The following is a 9,110-nucleotide window of genomic DNA, read 5'->3' as shown; positions in this document are numbered from 1 at the left end:
TTTTATCGGCCATGATGCACGATCAGGCCTTAATAAAAGAAAGTCTAGAATATAGGTTTACTTAAATTAACGGAGCAGCCGTCTATTAATGAGCTATCGACTGGACGATACGGTGTATCGCGCCAAAAGAATGATAAAGCTTAACAATAAATAAAAGTTGCCGCCATAGTTCAATTAAGTATGCGGTATTTTTAAATTATCGGCCAAGTACGTCATCCATTCGATCGGTCTGGAACGAAAATTATCAAATTAAGCTGCCTAATTGATCAGGATAAAATCAAGAGAATATAATTAAGGGACATGAATTGATACGAATCATATCATTCCTGGACGATCGCTAGGAGTATCGCAAGATTTGAACCTCCAGTCAAAAAAAACCATATAATGTTATCTTCAGTGATTGATATAATATCAGGCCAGCTGTATCCAGGGACTATCTTCAGATGTTCTGGACAGATTTTCTCCAGATTTATTTTGGAACTGATATTTCGGCCAGGCACGATGGTGAGATTGTCGTGGACCAATCAGCCAAGTTTCAATCATCTAGTCTTGTATCCAGCGGCGATGCTCTGGCCGGTCTTCTAAGTTGTATAACTGTATTCATGGCCAGGCCGACTTATGGCCCATCTTCTAAGTTTTATACTGATTCTGGACCAGGCCGATGTGCACCTACTCGACCTGGAACGATAGTCTTGGCACACTGCAATTAATGAGCTCCTTTGAATGTCTGTCTATTGTATGAGCTCTTGTTCACATTTTTGAAAACCTTTGCTCTGTCTTGACTGAGAAGACCTGAGGGAGAAAGAGAGAGAGTCTTGTGAGGGAGCTTGTGAGGGGATCACAAAGGTTGCTTCAAGGATGCTTCTGCTGTTCTTCGCTAGAGTTTCTCGCGTGGAGGTGGTAGAAGCGTAAGAGTAGCTTTTGATTGTTATTCTCTGCCAGCTCGAGGAGAAGCAAAAGGAGATAGGTTTCTTGCCTTGCCGATGGGGCTCAAAAAGTATCTAAAGGTCTTGTGAGATCTTCTCGCCCTACCTCGCGGGGTCTAAAGAGAGTCACGTTTTGTACGTGCCATACTTGGAGGGTGCCTCCAAGGAGATGGACGATAGTGTCTTGAGTTGAGTCGATAACGACTATAAATTTCTGTGTTCTTAACTTTTTTGCTTCCGCACTTTTATATTCCGCATTCTATTTTTGTGGTGTGTAGAGTTTGGTTACTATCATAAGTTTATTCTTTGTGAAAAAAATTTTAAAATTACCAAAGTTCATACCACTCCTCCCCCTTCTCACCCACACCCCCCCCTTTACGATTGGTTAGCGGCATTCATTAGTGCCTCAACATTCCTAACGAACTTTCAGTGGTATCTGACGGGATTCAAAAATTAGATTTGAGAGAACTTTTCTTAATTATATCTTCAATCCGATCGTACCTATGGGATAGGGTTTCTATACTGCCCCGACCTCCACTGGACTAAGTAGACCAGGGACCACGATGGCCCGGGATGACGGAACCATGGGATCTTGATCGGGTCCATCATCAATTCCCCCACCATCCGCTTTAAGTGCCAGATGGTAAAATTTCTACTTTTAAATATATCAAACCCTTCAAATTTCAAATACCCATGCTGCTACTATATGCCAGATAACACGTATATTCTACGTATCTGATCGACGACTAGCCTTAATCGAAAGTTTTCTCTCGTGATCGGGAGGGGTAATTTACTATAGGGGCTTACGCCTATAGGAAACCAGAACTCAGATTATAAAGTCCTCGCAAAATGAGGGCGAAATCTATGGGTAGTGTCTTATCTACAATCCCATATGCCTTCCAAAATTTACCCCGGAACTTAATCCGTTAAAACTCCCTCGCCGAATAAAAAGAAAAGCGGGGAGGCCGGGACCGAATTTTCGGAGCCCACATCACAATTAGCAACAACTTGTCCACAGCCCTTGCCAGTGAAGCATTGTATCTATTGCATAACATTTCCTTTATTTTCTTCATGGGTTGCATATGCGACAATATTCTCGTGCACTTGATGTTGTTGATGTATGATTTGTGTTGCAAATCGTTGTTTAAGAAGTGAATTTACGTGGTTGAAATGGACTTGCGTTGGATTGCATGGGTTGTGGATTTGCAAGGTCGCAACAGACTCGTGCACGATCAGGGGTTTGATGAGGCAATGTGGTATGTTAGTGAGTGAACGATAGGCCACAAGGTAAGCAAGGCTTCGACAAGTCGGTTACTCTAAAATCTTTACTGGGATCCCTAAGTGATCTTCATAGAATTGGAGGTTGACAAACAACAGGATCCTGATGGATCCTTACACAAGATCCTCAAAGGGATCTTCACAAGGCTTACGAGTGAAAGACAAGATAGAAGTTTGAATGTTGACTCGAAAACCAAAACAAATAAAGCTATGCACAAATTACTTTCCATCCTCTAGAGCGTTCTTCTCATTATATAGAAGAAAATAGGAGAAATATATGGCTGTGATCGAGTGATTTACTTTTTGATTTTTCGTAATAAGACAAAATATTTCTTTTCCTAATATATTGATATTTACAGTTATACTGATTAATTATACATATTTCTTGCCATACCTTATAAGTATTAATTGATTCAGTTATAAATGCTAATACATTTACCATATCTATAATTTAATAAATGCGATATTAATAATTAATAATTAGAAAAGAAATGATACAAAAATTTGATTCCTCGTGGATCTTTCATATAGAAGAATTATTTAAAGGATGAGATTTTAACTTCTAGTAAGTTATTATTCAAACCTTAAGGTAAATTTTATAATGATGCAATTAGACCCGTTAGGTAGAATTGTTCGAACAGCTTGACCCTCACTTGCACAGATTTTGAATTTTGCTTGATGTGCTAATTGTCACTTGGTAATCTTTCTTGAATAGTTTGGACAACTTGGCGTTGGTGATAATGTTGATCACTGCTCTCCAGTTCAAGTAAAATTCCCTCAGGACCAGGTATGATCTTATTACTTTAAATTCATTCTTCTGTTGCAGAGAAATATTTGATTGTGACATAGTGTCGTTATTACCCTTAGAAATTAGAGGTTGGAGAGTTTGATGCAGTCCCGATAGCTCTTTAAGCATTTTTTCTATTAGTTAAATCTGTTATCTTGGTTCATTTTTTTCTTTTACATTTTACAGAAGGTTATCCAGACGTCTTGTGGATGGAGGCATACTCTTGCTTTGACAGAGAGTAAAAATGTGTTTTCATGGGGCAGAGGTACTAATGGTCAGCTTGGACATGGGGATACTCTTGACAGGTACTTTAATTAAGAGCTATTTTAATGGTTCAATACAATCTTAGAACTGAGTTTTAGATGTCCATATCTGTTTTTTTTTTTTTTTTTTCCAATATGGTTCAGGTTATATATCTAACCATATAACCTTACCTTATTAAAAAACAATTAAAAGAAATGGACATCCGAAACTCAATTTTATTTGCGTAATTTTTTCAGCCTATAGAGTAGCTAATTTTCTAATCTGTTTTGTATCCAATGCGACAACCTTCAGTTTGAAAAATGAAAGATGTCTAACTGTATATGAAATAGGAAATTTTGGTTGATTATGTTCGGTAAAATTGTTTATTTTGAATTCTGTAGAAAATTTTTAAGGATATATTTGTTACAAATCCTTATTTTCTATTCAACTCTGTTTATTGATGTTCGAGGTGTAGTACTTATTCTTTACTAATCCAAATTCTTTTGCGTTCTTTCGTATCCATGGGTAGATTGATCCATAAAATTAGAAGAAGATAATTAACTGACTGTTGTCAACAAGAGTTAAATGGCATATAAAAGTACGAAACTTTCAATAACATTGTTTATTTTCCTAGTTTCTGAATTGTGTAGAACATCTGTTAAGTTCTGTAGGTTATGAATCCTTATTTTTCATTCATCCATGTTAATTGGTGCACTAGGTGTTAATTTTATTTATTTTTTAACAAAAGGATCAAAATGGCCATTTGACTCTTTATGAAGGACCAAAATGGTTCCCAACTATATTAAAATATTTTTTTGGTCCCTTAAGGCTTTAAAAAGGAATCCGAATTGTCTTATGGTAGGACTTTTTTTTTTGTTCTTTTTTGAGGAATTGAGAGACCAAAATGGTTATTTAATATAATTGGAGATCATTTTAGTCTTTCATAAAGAGTCATGGATCATTTTGATCTTTTTTTAGTTTAACATTTTGAATAACTTCAATCCATGCAATTTTAGTTCTAATTATTCTCGTTCTTGGCCCTTAAAAGATAATTTTATGTATCATTTAGTTGATGCATTTTTAATTCTTCTTTATTCTTATCCAAATCATATCTATTTTCAATTATCTTATATAAATATCACTACATCCATTATTCTTATATAATTGTTAGAGGAAAAAGGATATTTTGGTGTTTTTTCAGTAGAGAACCCCTTATATATAATAGGAGAATGAGTACAATATTAGATTGCTAGCGATATTGATGGTGACATAATCATTATAGTATAAAATTATATGTTGTGTAATTGTAAACCAAAATCCTGAAGAAGAGCTTTTGCTTATATCATTTCATAGTCGGTGTGAGCTATACCTTGTAATATTCTTAAACTTTAGATCTAGCTACGACTATTTGCTTCTTTCCTCTCTACCTCACATTATTTCCATCAACATGTATACAATATCTAGAAGTTTACTTTTTATATGTCCAACATCGCTTGTTAGTTTTGGACTTTAAAATGAAGGGGTAGAAAATAAAAAATAAAGTAAATCATTATTCTAGGATTAGATGGGGGCATTTAAAGAATATTAACAAAAATATTTTTGAGAGTAAGATTCTAAATCTTAAGATTTTGTTTGTGCATGAGAAAGCTAATGTTATGTAGGAAAAAGTAGCTAGTGATATTAAGAATATTGCAAAAGATATATTTGAAGTATCAAAGGAAAAAATAATTAATAGTAAAAATAGTTGGTGGTGGAATCAAAATATGTAAGAAAAGATAAAAAATAAGAAGATTTGTTATATGAATTGGTTTAGTTGTAAAAATTCTGATAATTATAAAATATATAAAGTGGCTCGTAAGGAGTCTAAGAAAACAATTTGTAATGCAAAGATTTTAGCTTTTAATGATTTATAAAATAGATTAGATACTAAGGAGGGCGAAAGATATATGTATAAGTTAGCTAAACAAAGAGATATGAGTAGTAAGAATTTAATTCAAGTGAAGTGTATTAAGGATGAAGATCAAAGTTTTAATCAATGACCTTGAAAAGCAACAATCTCCTCAAACTATCTGGCCACTGATCCGTTCAAGTCAATGGTTCATTAAATAATGTAATACATGCAGAATTATCCATTGAGATTTGTTTGAGAAAAAGATCAAAATGATTCCTTGACTCTTTATGAAGGAATAAAATAATCCTCAACTATATTATGACTAATTCAATCTTTTTCTCATACTTGTTTTAATGATGTTAAATATAATTTCTAGTTTTGATCTTGCATTTGATGATCTAAATATGGAAATCCAATTGGGCGGAGAACAATGATTCTCCTTCTAGGAGGAGAAAAGTCTCTCTCTCTCTCTCTCTCTCTATATATATATATAATATTCGCTTTTCTTATATATCTTTTCTTGCATGCCTGAAAATCTTCTTTAAGATGTTCAGAAGGTATGTAAAGTGCATAGTACATGGGATGCATAATATTATGGTGAATCCCTTCGGTGCTGGGAAAAGGCTTGTTGCACGGAGGAATGGTGTTCTCAGTATAGTCCTTATTCTCTGTTGAGGAGTTCAGTTGCTTTCTTTATCGAAATATTTGTATTTAGAGGTACAAATCATTAATAAAAGTTATTATTTTGGCATCTTGAAGGAATACACCAAAGATCATTGAGGTTTTGAGCTCCGATGGTTCAAGCTGCAGCCAGATACCATCCTCTAGAGCAGATCCACTACAAGGTTTGTGAGCTCATGCCATTTCCTGTCAAGAAGAATATTAGAGAAATTTCTATCCTTATAAATTACCCTCTTTATAATAAAAGGGCATTACTTTTAAGAATTGATAGTCAAATCCTCGTTGTTTTTATTTCTTCTTAAATTAAGGACTGGAAAAATACAACAACAACATCAAGTCTTTATCCCACTATGTGGGGTCGGCTACATGAATCCTTTTTCTTCATTGTGTCCTATTAAAAGTCAAATTCTCGTTTAAATCTAATAAAGAAAGGTCATTCCTAATATTTTCTAACCAAGTCTTTTTAGGTCTACCCCTACCTTTCTTAATATAAGTCAAATCTAATACCTCTACTCTCCTAACCGGGTCATCGAAAGGCCGTCGTTTTATGTGGCCAAACCATCTAAGGCGACTCTCTCTAATTTTATCTTCTACTGGAGCTACTCCAACCTTTTCATGTATATGTTCATTTCGTATCTTATCTCTAAGGGTAAAGCCACTCATCCACCTGAGCATCCTCATCTCTGTCACACTTAACTTAGTATTATGCTTCTCTTTTAATGGCCAACATTCGGCACCATAAAGCATTGCAGGCCTCACTATCATCTTATAGAATTTTCCCTTAAGTTTGAGGGGTACATTTCTATCACATAACAAGCCCGATGCATTCCTCCACTTCAACCATCCAACTTGAATTCTGTTGATAATATCCCCATCTATTTCACCATCACTCTGAACAATAGATCCAAGATATCTAAAACGTGTACTCTTATTAATGACTTGATCGCCCAAAGTCACAATCCCCTCAGTAGGTCTATTACTACTAAAATTACACTCCATATATTCTGTTTTAGATCTACTCAAGCGAAAACCTTTAGACTCTAAGGTTGACCTCCATAATTCAAGTTTACCTTCAACTCCCTCTCTAGTCTTATCAACAAGAAGAATATCATCAGCAAAAAGCATACACCAAGGTACATCCTCTTGCAAATGTCTAGTGAGAACATCCATGACTAAAGTAAAAAGATATGGGCTTAAGGCTGATCCTTGATGTAACCCAACCGAAATAGGGAAATACTTGGTCAAACCACCTTGTGTTTGAACACATGTAATAGCTCCTGCATACATATCTTTAATGATTTGAATATAAGCATTATTGACTCCTTTCTTTTTAAGAACTCTCCATAGCACTTCTCTTGGAACTTTATCATATGCTTTTTCTAAATCAATAAATATCATATGTAGATCCTCCTTATTTTCTCTATATTTCTCCATCAAACCTCTTAATAAATGTATGGCTTCCATAGTCGACCTACCCGGCATGAATCCAAATTGATTTTGAGAAACATTAGTATCACGCCGCAACCTATGCTCCATAACTCGCTCCCATAGTTTTAAAGTATGACACATTAACTTAATACCTCTATAATTCGCACAATCTTGTGCATCACCTTTATTCTTAAAAATAGGAATTAACATACTCATTCTCCACTCATCTGGCATCTTTTTAGTCTTCAAAATAGTATTAAAAAGTTTAGTAAGCCATGAAATTCCTTCATCTCCTAAGCATTTCCACACCTCTATTGGGATATCATCAGGTCCAACAGCTTTTCCACCCTTCATTTTCTTTAAAGCCTCTCTAACTTCAGTTTTACTAATACGCCGATAAAAATAGAAATCTTTATTTTCATTTAGGGTGCTAAGGTCACTATAGTCAATCTTATTTTCACAATCTTCATTAAAAAGTTTAGCAAAATATCTCATCCATCTTTGTTGAATATCATCTTCTAAGAAAAGTATTTTTTGATCTTCATCTTTAATACACTTCACTTGAACTAAATCCTTACTACTCCTATCTCTTTGTTTGGCTAACTTATACATATATCTTTCTCCCTCTTTAGTATCTAATCTATTATATAAATCACTAAAAGCTAATGTCTTTGCATCGCATATGGCTTTCTTAGCATCCTTACGAGCAACTTTATATATTTCCCAATTATCGGAATTTTTAAAATTAAACCAATTTTTATAACAAAGCTTCTTATTTTTAATCTTTTCTTGCACATTTGGATTCCACCACCAACTATTTTTACTATTGGGAGCTTTTCCCTTTGATACTCCAAGGACATCTTTTGCAATATTCTTAATATCACTAGCCACTTTTTCCCACATAATATTAGCATCCTCATGCACAGACAAAATCTTAAGATCTAAAATCTTATTTCCAAAAATATTTTTGTTAATATTCTTTAAATGCCCCCATTTAATCCTAGAAAATTGTTTTACTTTATTTTTTATTTTATGCCCCTTTATCTTAAAGTCCAAAACTAATAATCGATGTTGGGTACATAAATTTTCACTCAGAATAACTTTACAATCTTATCAATCTAAACGATTTAGTGATGAGATGCTCATTTCTTTTCTTAAATAAGGTATTAACAATTGAAAAATCATAAGCTAAACAAAAATCCAATATGGTCTTGCCACCTTCATTCGTCGTTCCGAATCCATGGCCACCATGAATGCTTTTAAAATCATCTACCTCTCTACCAACATGTCCATTTAAATCTCCTCCAATAAAAACTCTTTCTTCAAGAGGTATATTTTGTATTAATTCTTCTAAGTCATTCTAAAAATTTAATAGAACTCAAATCCAAACCTACTTGAGGAGCATAAGGACTTATATTATTAACAATATTATCATCAACAACAATCTTTAAAGCTATAATTCTATCTCCAATCCTATTAATTTTTATAACATTATCCTTTAAACTCTTATCTATAATAACACCTACACCATTTCTAGTATGACTCCTACCCGAATACCAAAGTTTAAATCCTAAACTATCAATTTCCTTAGCCTTATCTCCAACCCATTTTGTTTCCTGAATGCACAAAATATTTAACTTCCTATGAATCATAATATCTATTAATTCCATTAATTTTCCTATAAGGCAACCTATATTCCAAGTTCCTATCCTAATTTTAGTTTCATGGACTAGCTTCTTTGCCCACATCCGTCCTTGATGTGGGAACCCTTGTCTATTTAACACTGCACCTGGGCGCCGGTGCAGCGGCCCTTGCACACTTGTCACTGTATTCAGGCCATACAGCGCGTCACTTCCAGGGGACGCCCTAGCATTAA

The 9,110-nt window shown here is 34.3% G+C and overlaps 1 long non-coding RNA gene across 1 annotated transcript; it reads left to right on the top strand.

Moving 5' to 3' along the window:
- Positions 1–2,832: 2,832 nt before the first annotated feature.
- Positions 2,833–6,022, top strand: LOC110112753. The gene is made up of 3 exons (XR_002305078.2): positions 2,833–2,991; positions 3,178–3,296; positions 5,885–6,022. It is a non-coding gene; the product is annotated as an uncharacterized LOC110112753 (long non-coding RNA).
- The last annotated feature ends 3,088 nt before the right edge of the window (positions 6,023–9,110 follow it).

This window comes from Dendrobium catenatum, unplaced genomic scaffold (genome assembly GCF_001605985.2).
Source record: "Dendrobium catenatum unplaced genomic scaffold, ASM160598v2 original_scaffold_246180, whole genome shotgun sequence".
In the NCBI taxonomy this organism is placed as follows: Eukaryota; Viridiplantae; Streptophyta; class Magnoliopsida; order Asparagales; family Orchidaceae; genus Dendrobium; species Dendrobium catenatum.
This window is presented reverse-complemented; position numbering and strand designations above follow the sequence as displayed.